The 12,356-nt window shown below is 42.9% G+C and overlaps 1 protein-coding gene across 2 annotated transcripts in view; it reads right to left on the reverse strand.

Annotated features, from left to right (window-relative positions):
* The window catches only part of LOC139758785 (uncharacterized), a 129,255-nt gene extending 117,191 nt beyond the window's left edge, over positions 1-12,064 (reverse strand). Inside the window, exon 1 of one of the 2 annotated variants that reach the window (XM_071680586.1) lies at positions 12,044-12,064. The gene's annotated coding sequence lies outside the window, so the exon portion shown is untranslated. Of the gene's footprint in view, positions 1-6,035; positions 6,314-12,043 lie in introns of those variants that run through there. The other variant, XM_071680584.1, reaches the window with a different exon arrangement.
* Positions 12,065-12,356: the final 292 nt, after the last annotated feature.

The raw sequence follows: 12,356 nt of genomic DNA on the forward strand, positions 1-12,356 counted from the left end.
ATGGTTCTAGAAATAGGCAGCTGACATGAGAATGATACAAAGGAATACGAACTGACGACCATTCCCCCCCAATGATATGGCCGAAAAATATATGCGGCCTGAGGACCGTCTTGTTGATGCCCAGCCCACAACAAAACTCTCTGGTCTTAGACCACGACCTGAATTCGTCGTTTCTCCAGTATTGACGGAAGTCGAGTGTTCCCACCCGCCGACTGAGCTTCGTGTCATGTTCGTTAACATTTTGCCTGATGTCTTCCTGCATTTCTTCACGTGTCTTCTACCTGCAAGACTCGTCAACCACAGAATACGGCACGAAGCCGCAATTTGCGCTCCTTCACCGTCAGCAGCGGGAGAGGCGGTGTAAAGAGGGCCGAGCTGCATGGCGTCCGGGTTACAAAGGTTTGGAACAATGGTGGGGGTCGCTATATTGAGCTTGATTCTCTATTATGTTTCGGAATCTGCTTGTTGGGTATCAGATACTCCACTGCTCGCCCTCTGTGTGATATTCCCCGTCGATATTCACCAAAGACTCACTCCTGTCATCCTTTCAGAATGACAATGCGACAGTGGTCGACCACCTGTGAAGTAAAGACTCGTCCAAATCCACGTAAATAATGTGGCATATAACTCACGCTCTCCATAATGACGATGGCATAATATAGCATCGGTACATTCGGTCCCTAGCCTCTAATGACAGCTTTGCTCCCTCCAGGACGTCAATAAGCTGTTCATTTGCGGAATGACAGCAGGGCTGAAAGTTTCTTTTGTACCTGCTTTATCACATCAATCTGGACGTGGAAGGGAATAATGCATGGCCATGTTCTGCCTGGCCTATTGAATGTCTGATGAAGTGAAGATGATGTCTGATATCCCATGTAGAGAGAGAAGGGGAGTGAAGTGCTGACGCGGGAGACTGATTTGGGTTGAGAATTCAGTCCTATCGCCTACCCACTCTATCCTTCAGTATATGCGTGATCTTCGTTCAGTCTCAAACCTCAACCATGACAACCGAATACGTAAACAACACTGATTACGGAGTGGCGCTTGTCACCAACACGCTGGAATATGATATCCCTGATCCTTACTCAGTTCATCCTGCTCCACATACCATATAGGTATGATCGAGCGCAAGGTCTTGATACATGCTAATTCCTCCCTGACCCACTAATCACACGAGGCAGTGATCTAACGGTAGGAGTCCTGGTTCGTGTGCTCTCTCCTCCCTACCCCACATATCACATTGACCAGTGATCATATGCATCTTGATCCATATTAAACCTCCCCGATCCACGTATAAACTGATTCAAGTGACTTTGGTATCACACAGAAAGGAGTCTATTTTTACACAAGACTTTAAACAAACGCTTCTCATCCCGGAATGATAGGGACTTTTAAATTAGGAACAAAGTAACATGTGGACAAGGCCGTTGAGCAAGGCTCTCTCTCCAGGATGGCCACGAACGCTATCACGCTCCCCTGTGAAATGATATATATCTAGTCCGTAATTTTATCGTCCCACCTCTACTTACATGGTGGGGCAGCCTGGGGTTAAACCGGAATAGATTCGAATCCTGGTCCCGGCAGTCTGTCGGCAGTCCACCGAGGGAATACTGGATAAATTGGGCACCTTGAAATATAAGAGAGAGAGAGAGAGAGAGAGAGAGAGAGAGAGAGAGAGAGAGAGAGAGAGAGAGAGAGAGAGAGAGAGAGAGAGAGAGAGAGAGAGAGCGCATACATGAGATGGCCTTGATTTGGGCCCTGCTGTCTAGCAGCTACAAAAAGAGAAAAGGTGCGGAAGACTCTTTACACTCGTGTTGCCCCGTCTCTTAACCTTGCATGTATTTACTATGTATTCATTCCATGCACATACACACACACACACACACACACCTCCTAACTTAAGCCAGGTAGCTATTTACCGGCCAGTCCTGATGGGAAGACGAACAGTTGAGATGGCTGCAAGTCGACTGCCGCGCCCGAAATTCGTACCCGGATGGGCCCGCAAGTGATTCATGGTCACTGACGTTCACCTCTACGTGCACAACCATTCATTCAAAAAAAAATCTGACATATCTTCATCAAACTGTGAGAATGTCAGTGTCTAAAAAAAAAATCTGACATATATTCATCAAACTGTGAGATTGTCAGTGTCTATCAGATCATTAATACAATTATGTCCCTAAGATACGCACCCCAACCTCAAGCTTCTATACGCTGGCCTAAGACAGTTTCGCCTTTGAGAGGTGCCTATATCATTCTCAACGCCCCAGAAAAACACTTGCAAGTTACAATGAGAACCGTCACTTGGATACGCTTACGAGCTGGCGTGACCCAGACGTGTGCTCTACAGAGTCCTGCATTTTTACTCGTAATGTTTGTAAACAAGAGCCTAACCCGCTCACTTGAAACACTTTCTTGAAAATAAGGACACATCTGCCAAAGCAAGAGTCTAAATGTTATATCCCGTTCATAAAGGAGTTATCCGTAATGGAACCATACTCTTCCTGTTACAGGATCTTATAATACACTAGCTGTAACAAAACAAAAGATAATTACCCGTTTCCACACATCCAGTAAAACGCATCCACACGGAGACACACTAAGATCTGTACAAGTAATGGCAGACCAGAGGAGCGGCTGTCGGGAACAAGAACACAAGCCTAGCCCGACTGTCAGTAACAAGAACCCAACAACTTACCCAAGCCTAGCAATGGACTTGGTGAATCTCTACACAAACCCACTACCCACCCGTCCACCCAAGGTCACGGACAACGCCTTTCGTCCCAAGATATAAAACTGTGTTTTGCTTTATCCCTGAAGCTAATGATGGGTTTATCTTCGTTGCAAGCTGGACGGGGTAATAATAAACCATTCTGAATGAGACAATTACTGTGGCTGACTCAATCCGGATTGGTTAAGCAGAACTGCATTTGTCACACGTAGCAAAGGAAAAACAAATATCAAATTAAAAGAATATGTTAGAAATGTCATTTTTCAATGGACACTGCAATTACTGCCTCTTCTGTGGGGATTATTCTGTCTCCGCCAAACGCATTACAGAGGTTATGCGTATTTTTGTGACTATAATCAGAATGGATTTGGTTTAGGAGGTTAAATTCGAGTTTGGATGGTTGGTCGAGTACGATTTGGTCACAGACGTAAGGATGCAGAAAAAAAAATATCTTGCAAATAAATCTACAAAACTGGCCATCTCCCTAAAAGATATTGCAAAAGCCCTTCCACGCACGAGCCAACGTGAGTGATGGTTGTAATATGACAGAAAGTGGCCAACCGTGGGCCCGACATGTGAGGGTGACATGATATCAAGCTGGCCAGCCGCAGGCCTGACATGTGAGGGTAAACGAGATAAAGCTGACATCTGCGGACCAGATGTGAGAGAGTAGCATGATAAAGTTGGCGGCCTCAAACGAAGCATAACAAGATGTCAGATTGGAGGGGGGCCAGACATGTGAGAATCGATATGACAAAGTTTAAGACAGACTAAACTAGTATTATTGGTTCACGAGGTAGGGTGTTACAGTCCCGTAAATAACTTCCATGTTCGTTATTTCCAGATGACGGCCCCCACCCCGGGTTCCCGCCGTGCTTAGTGACCAGGGATCAATACTTCCTCACCCAAGATCGAACTTCCTGCGCCGGCCCACTGTATCCTGCCCTATGTCCTAACCACTACTGCAGTGTCTTAACTCAAGTGGTGCTATCACTTACAGAAGAGTACTTATAACGACAGCCTAGCGTGATTACAAATCACTGCTGTATATCTTCACCAGAAATCTACGACATAAATAGGATGGCGTAAATGGGAGGTGAGTGGATTATGGTGTTGAAATACTAAGAAAAGATACTGAAATAGTCCAGAACATGTCACCACCACGCCTACAGCTGTGGCAGATGGCTGAGGATGCAAGAAGTGTAAAGGCAACCAGAATAGCAGAACACAAGGAAGCGATAAATGAGACACGCAGAGGAATTATTGTTACAGTAAGGGATGTACAACACGCGAGGAAGAGGGAGGGAGGGAGAAACGTGGAGAAAGGCAAGGCAAGGTAGAAGCGAGAACGGAAGAGGAGTGACAGGGGGGGGGGGGGGTTAAGCCTCTCCCTCCCTGTCATTCTCTTGACTCCCTTTATCTCATTCTCCATCTTCAACCTCTGAGAGAGAGAGAGAGAGAGAGAGAGAGAGAGAGAGAGAGAGAGAGAGAGAGAGAGAGAGAGAGAGAGAGAGAATTATTGATACAACCAGAGGTGATACCGCTGCAACGCTTGATCTACTGGATAATCCCTCGAGCAGTGTGGTGGCACTCATGCTCAACGCTGAATATCTCATAAGCAAGTCCTTCCCAAGTAAATTCCGCAGCTAGCCAGCCCCAAACCCAAGACAAATTCTCCCACAGACCAATTCTATTCTGCGCAACAAGATCTTCCTCAGGCGTCCTATCCCGCAAATTCTCCCACGCCCGCCCGTCTTCGCTCTAGTACAGAAGACTTCTAATTTAGTTTTAACTTCTCCTAAAAGCCGACCGCCTCTCTCCAACTAATTTTCCTCCATGCTTCTGTTGAGCAAGTTCTTCCGCAAGCCAGTATACCTCACAGGAACAAATTCTTTGACAAATTTTCCCACATGCCTGTCTAATATCTCCAGTGTAATCCCTACAAGGGGTCTAATCTTTTACCCTCTGAAGCATATCCTCCCTAGAGACAGTTTCCTTCACCGACGCAAGTGTCCTTACCATATAAGCCATTCCTTCCACAGACCATATCTCCCTCTAGGGTAAATCCGATTTTCCTCTATTATGAAGTACCCCCTTCAGAAAAAAAAAAAAAAGTTCTGTAAGCCATCCAGCCTTCCCCTACCCATTTTCTGACAGCTGCTGCTACCTAATACCTAACCTCGATTCATTTCCGTTGGTGTGTCACTCACAGATCCTTTTACATAATGAAACAGTGACGAGAAGGGCTTGGCCAATGTATTCTTAGTATTATGATTTTGTCATATAAGACCAGAATGGAGCTGTCTCATGTGTTACATTTGTTGGAGAGTGGGGGGTGGGAGGGATCTAAGTAATGGTAACTGAACTGTAAGGTACGATAAGCTTTTTAATTCAACCGGAGGATTGGTAGTCAGTGTGGTTTGGATGGGTGGGGGTCTAGTGCTGTTGAGAACTGAATAGGAGGATCTCTAATTTCATTTTGAAGGTTCTGAGTCTTTGTGATTGCAAGTGTGATATACTGTGTGGTTTGAAGCTTTGATATATATTCGCTTTTAAGAGGATGGAAGATCAAGCATAGCTTAAATGAAGCGGATGAACTGAACTGTATGTATAAGATGTTGGGGGATTCTTTTTCTTGTTGAATTCTGGTGCCAGTTCGTGTTCTGAGGGCATTTACTGTGTGTTGCTTTTGTGTTGATGTCCATGGTGTGGGGAGAGAATGTCACGTCATATCTATTGCAGGAAGGTCATTGTGATACTTGCTGACAACCACAATGAAAAATGAAACACGATAAATCCCGTGTAAATTACATCTCCTGAGGTAAAAAAAAAAAAACGAGATGAGATAATCTCATTTCTTTATCTCCCCTGAAGATGTAATTACATGAGAGTGCACTTGCGACTTACCTTGTACCATTTTTCCTCATACTTATCAGCAAATACTAGATCACGTGCACCGCTGTGACCTTTTTTTTTTTAGATGAAGATAGATAGACACATAGAAAGATAGCGCATCACTGACCATTCTTTTCTTATTAGGTAAAGATAGATAGATAGATCAAGATATATGATGATTATTTGGGCTGGTACCAGCTGCTACAAAAATAGTTATGAATGGCACAGGAAATATATGTGGTTATACAGAAACTGAAGTTAAGTCAGCTGCAAGTCTATGATATATATGTTTATCTAAGTAACGTTACGATGTATGTAACAAAACAGACATTAAAAGCATGAATCAAACTGACTACAGTTATACTGCATCATGTACAAAAGTTCGTTCCAAACATGTATTATTACATACCTTGGGAATGCAGAGAGAGTGCCCTTGAGTTTTGAACGTACTCAGCGAAGACCGGGGATGCAGTTGTAAATAACCAATCAGTAACAGCTAGTTTCCAGATATACAATACAATACAATGCTTAAAACTTCTCAAATGACCGTTTACTTTTAGAATGTCATGAAGACTAGAGTCTTATTGTCTCAATGAAAATACTGGGCGTTTCGTTATAAGTTCTGTCACCGGAGAGCAGCTGTTACTGCGGCACACCCCTCCTCAGACAACCAAGCGCGTACTGAGCCCCGCGTCGTCTCGGCTGTTGGGGTCGAGGTTCCAGCCAGGCAAAACGAGCCAAGCCATGCGCACGCTCACTCACATAGGTGCCAGCGGCAGCATTTTTTTGTTTAATGCCATTGTTTTACCAGGTCTGTCGTCCTGGGACTTAACCAAGTTTGAATATGAACAAAAGAAGATCATGTCTATCCACTGAAATCTGACTTTGAAAAGTTAAAAGGATTAATTTCCCGCATACCTGTTTTCTAGGAATTTAACGTGAACAATTACAAAATAATGTTCAGTAGGCTAATCATGAATTGTGCAAGCAGCAATATTTCGAAAAATATTTCCGGTACGGTTACGTTATTATCATATCGTAAAATAACCGATATGAAGGGAGTCAAGTCAGCTATTTAAGATAAATTATACAACGTATGCAGCTTGTACCATTTTCATGGTCTTCCCCTATCACTTTCATGGAGAAAGAAATTTACATATCATATAATAAGCAGCAAACCTGGATTTCAGGTTCTTGTAGATCTTTAGTTGATCGTACAAGATTATATATGTTAAACGTTTTCAATTACTTTAATACACACCAGCCTCTCAGAGCATCTTGTTTCTTCGAAAAAGTCGAAGGAAAAAAAACGTTCCATTCGATCAAGAGAAAAATAATAGGATGAATGCTATCATGTATTTCTTCAGCGCCGACTCCGGCCGGCCTAGCAGGCCCAGGCGGCTGAGATAACCGTCCCTCCTCCACCAGCGGCTACTCACGTGGTCTTGGCGTGCCGGCACGCCATTTTTCCACGCGTCAGATGGTTTGGGGAATATTCCCTGGAAGACTTGCCCATGCCAGCATAACATGGCCATCTGCAGATATATAATCGCCACTAAACCTCGATCTAATACTTTAAAGTTTAAGCAATCGAAAAGCATGAACGGTATGATCTAAACAGCTTTTTATTTGTCTCTAGTTAATCACGAAGATGATCATTAGTTTCTGATGCAAAACATCAAAAAAAAATGACCTCCATTCTCATCGTAGGTTGTACGGGAAATATGGCGATGCTGACAATCACAGAATGCATATGGCGGCCATAAAGTGCATAAAATACTGGACGAACGCGGGAGACCGGCCTTATCGACGTTATCGAAAATTTTTATACGTAAGGTTTCCGGAATATTCACACCAAGGGGGCGGGGAGCGGGGCCGGGCTGGGTGACTCACGGGTCTGGTTAGCCGTCCCTCTGGGGTAAAATGCCGCTCACAAGGGATGGATTTCAGGCGAGTTTTACCCAAGGTCTTGACGATGACTGATGCCTCTGTCATTACCTACTGTTTTAATGATGTACGGGGAGACAGCTCTGTACTCGTGAAGCCCCATCTCTTGAACCAACAAGTATGGTGCTAAATCTGTCAGTGTCGTGTTTTCTCTAAGTGTGGAGGTATACATAACTTATGAGTACAATCTTTGATATATACCAAATTGCCCGGGGCAGTAGTCCTTACCCCAATCCTCGACAAACAGGTAACGCAGCCTAAGCTAGTAGACTGGTGATACCATGAGATATACACAGACAGATAGTTCTCACAAAATAACGGTAAAATCATCGCATTTAGGTATAAGTTGACCTATGGAGACATGATGACTCGAGGTGATTAGTTGGTTTGTGGTTAGTTAGGCTTTTAGGCCTTTCAACTGCCCAGGATCATTAAGGTCGTCTTCGTTGTTATAAACACCAACTGAAATATCCTTAATAACACCTGTTTCAGGTGTTAGAGACGATTCTAAAACCACATACAACCTATGAACTTATCATTACTCCAGGAGAGAAAATGCTTTCAGAGGTGCATATTTTCAGACCTCCATCAAAGCTGTTGGTATGTCTCTCTCCACCCGGGTCATTCTCAATGGCAGGCACGTTTTCTTGTCGGCCCTTTCCTAATTACCTCCCCACACAAACACAGGAGGGAGAACACAGTCAGCCTCTGTAGTGCAAGACAAGATAACAGCAAAGGCAGGAGCCCGAGGCCGGCAATGTTGGAAATGGAGGCTATCGCTGCGTGGTGTCATGATAGGGAAACTGGGTAGAGCTGCAGGCTGCGGGGGTCGCACTGCGGAATGAGACCCGCCAGGAAAAACCTGGATATCAATCATGAGTGTGAGAAGGAGAGAGAGAGAGAGAGAGAGAGAGAGAGAGAGAGAGAGAGAGAGAGAGAGAGAGAGAGAGAGAGAAAAGCCAGGCTGTAAAATTTTCGAGCTGTAAAAATTTTGAACAGAGACTGCAAGCAGTTCAGCGTTTCAAATATCTGAAGAGTCAAGTGTTGCCAATGAAGGAGAATGTCGGCAAAGACATTCAAAAGAAGTGCACTTTCCCAGATGAAAAGGATGAAACAAAAAGAAGTGAATTAAGGGGAGCAGCAGCCCACTCGGATGATAAGGGAGGGAAATACTGATTTGTGATAAAACGGCCAAGGACGAAAATGAAGGGATAGGCTTACTGAAGCCTTGAATCTAGGTAAAGAGAGTGGAAAGAAACCAGAGGGGTGTTCCATTGAACACTGGTCTCTTGCATTACAGGTAGTAGGTGAAAAGCAGAACCGGTGGAAACGTTGTACGGTATATATCTTTTCTTTCATTCAAACTATTTGCCATTTCCCGCGTTGGCGAGGTAGCGTTAAGAACAGAGGACTGGGCCTTTTTTGGATATCCTCACCTGGCCCCCTCTGTTCCTTCTTTTGGAAAATTAAAAAAAAAAAACGAGAGGGGAGGATTTCCAGCCCCCCGCTCCCTCCCCTTTTAGTCGCCTTCTACGACACGCAGGGAATACGTGGGAAGTATTCTTAATCCCCTATCCCCAGGGATAACGGTATATATATATATATATATATATATATATATATATATATATATATATATATATATATATATATATATAAATGCCAGATTGAGTTCTCGGTTAAGCATTTCCATAAGGAACGTAACTTTGGCTAAATCCAAACTAGAGTTATGGGTCTTATACGCATTAGTTCTTTAGATGCTGGGAAACAGCTGCATAAACCTATTGTCATGAGTATCCCTTATAGACTTTGTTATGTTGCAGGTCTAAGAGTAACCAAGGACGGACAAATCGATCCCATGTGTCGGCCAGGGTATGCAGACAACGAATACAAGAATATGTCATATAAGAGGAGTGGTAGGTAAGCCTCTTTTTTCATTACTGTAATGTAATTAAGCACAAGTGATGATTAATATTCAACCACACATTAACTTTCTGACCGCCATGCAATCTTTCCAATCAAGTAATCATGGAGATGAGCACAATGAGCTGATTAACAAAACATGACTATTTGGAATAAATGTTATCTGTAAATTCATATGACCAGTCTGCATAATTCATATGTTCATCTTGAAAGATGTAAAGGTTCTGTTGTCAAAGATAAGGAGGTTAGGAAAGACCACGGGCGAGTCGTATGCCAAGATTATATAATAATGTAACCAATTATACATATCTAACAAACCACCCTAACACTTCCAAAAACTCGGCAGTCTTTTGTCTCTCAACTTACTTTCTCTATCCAAAGCCTTGTCTTCCCCTGCCTCCAAAAAAAAGAAGAAAGAAAATTTAGAAAGCTAGATGAAGTGCAAGGGTTTGGAGCGGAGGAAAGAGTTTGCACGGAGCAATCTCACTCCCAGGGGAGGTGTCGTGCCCGGCTCGTCTGTGAAGACACTGACCAATTGTTCCAGTGCCGCGGGGTACAGAGTACTGGTGAAAGACTATACACGTATGGGAATGTGTAGCTTCAGGCTTGACACCCAGGGCGCAACGGTACGATCCTTGGGCACAGCGGTAACAACCCTTGAACCACATCACCTTCTTAAACACGATTCTTAAACACGACGTTACGATTACGACCCTTGAACACGACCATGAGAGAGTCAAGAGGTTCTAGAGCACGACGGTGCGATCCTTGAACACACTGCTACGATTCTTGAGCACGGCCCATGGGTATGACCTTTGACCTAACCCTTCACGATCGAGTCAAGGTAAGGCCATCCACCCAAGAGTCGATCCGTCGTGGTTAAGGGTCGTATTGTCAAGCTAGAAAGGTTCAGCATAACAAAGGAAATATGTGTCAAGTTCTACAGTGGAGGAAGTCATACCACGCAATAAAATATTTACAGCTTGCAGTTTTCTAAATAGGAGGGTACATAAGAGCACTGGGGTTATAGCACAATGGTAAACGAGGACGTAAAATGTACGAATAAAATATAGTGCAAGTGGCAGGGAGAGGTTGGATAATGGTGAAAGAGGTGACGAAAGAGGAGTTATGTGGCGCCACGCTTGCCTCAAGTTACCAGCATCCATTACGAATCTACAGCGAATGGTGACAAGTCTTTTTCTACCGCACGCCATCTACATGAAAGCATGTTGGAGTTAAAGACTGCTCATTAAATAAGCCGAAACTCGTTACCAAACATGTCAAGAGCAAAAACACTTCTTTTTGTCATAGCCTGTCAGAAACATTAGACAATTACTGTAAACCGACACGCAATTTCATTCTTGCGTCACTTAAATGTTTACACATCCATGTTCCTTTTCCGGGCGGGCGTTACTGCAAAGAAATGATAGACAGCCTTCACCCTCGTCTATTCTAATGCTATCTACCTTCCTGCTAGCGTAGAAACTTGCAAATAATCTCGTCAGAGGCCAACAGACCTGTTGTCTGTATTTCCTAGTTCAGCCAAGCCAACTGCAAAGCGAGGGAAAAACAGGGCAAAATCCACAGGGCTTTTAAATGGCCTGTAAGCTAAGCATCAATAACATTAACAAAAGTGACCAAATAGAAAATATAAGTAGTATCTTTTTCTTTTTAGATTATTAGCTTTCATCGTCTTTCCCTCACAAAAGCCCCCAATCCCATCTCTTGGGCAGCCATAGTATGTCAACCCATCCCCAAAGCACACGTCCGCTTCCAAGCAGTTATTGCGTGCGATAAATCTACAAAATAAGTAAATTACTCCCAATACCCATGACTCCATAACATCCACGTTGATGTAATGGGTACAAGATAAGAAGCTATGATTTGTTAGTAATGAAAAATACCCATACACTGAAAATATAGACGACAAACAACCATAACTTCAGACAGTGCGACATGTTTGACAGAAGTAGTACAAAAGAAATATGAAAGAAGACATCGAAGGCAAAAAAAAAAGCTCGTAATATTCAAGATCCCAACGGTAGCACACTGTATACAATTATTTCCCAAGGAGCCTTGTTTCCTTATGGTTCTGTACGTTAGAAATGAAGAACCTAATCTAACCTTATGTTCTTGATTAAACTCTGGAAACCGAATTGAAAGATCTTTATGTGCATGTCTACCCTAAAAATACGCACCATTTTCATTGAATAAATTCACACCGTTTTCTGTTATAAAAAACCTTAAGATAAAAACTAAATTTTCTAGACACACAAAAAGGATGTAATCCATAAAAGTATGAATCTCTCAATGAAGTTGCTGGAAGCAGCAAAATGATTGGTAGTATCAAACAAGTCGAATATATCATTTTTAACGCTATTATTCTAACCCTACCTTACCTTTAATCAATCATGTAGCTTATCGAAAGTATGGATAAATACGCAACACATACCGTTGCACAGCTTCTACAAGTTCCCTCTATACTTCATCACTCTACTGCATGACAGGAAATGGCAAAGAGTATACAACAGAATAATAAATACTTACCGAATATCCCAGAGCGGCCTGGAAACAGATGTTTACCTGTCCGTCCATTACAAGTGTTCGATCTCTCGACAATTGTTTACTCATACTACAAGTCCATATACAGGTTGTCTTTTCATGCATACTGTACAACAAAAGTATTCTCCTGAGGCATACGATACAATCTAAATTATTGGAGCTATAACTTAGGTCAGCAGCTTTTTCTTAACTGCTAATGCACTGCTCATTGGACTGATTTATTGTATTACTAATTGAACTAGTTTTATAACCCTGATATAAATCCTTAGAGGAAAGTAAACAAGTTTATAAGGGCTTA

The sequence above is a fragment of the Panulirus ornatus genome, chromosome 31 (assembly GCF_036320965.1).
Source record: "Panulirus ornatus isolate Po-2019 chromosome 31, ASM3632096v1, whole genome shotgun sequence".
Lineage (NCBI taxonomy): Eukaryota > Metazoa > Arthropoda > Malacostraca > Decapoda > Palinuridae > Panulirus > Panulirus ornatus.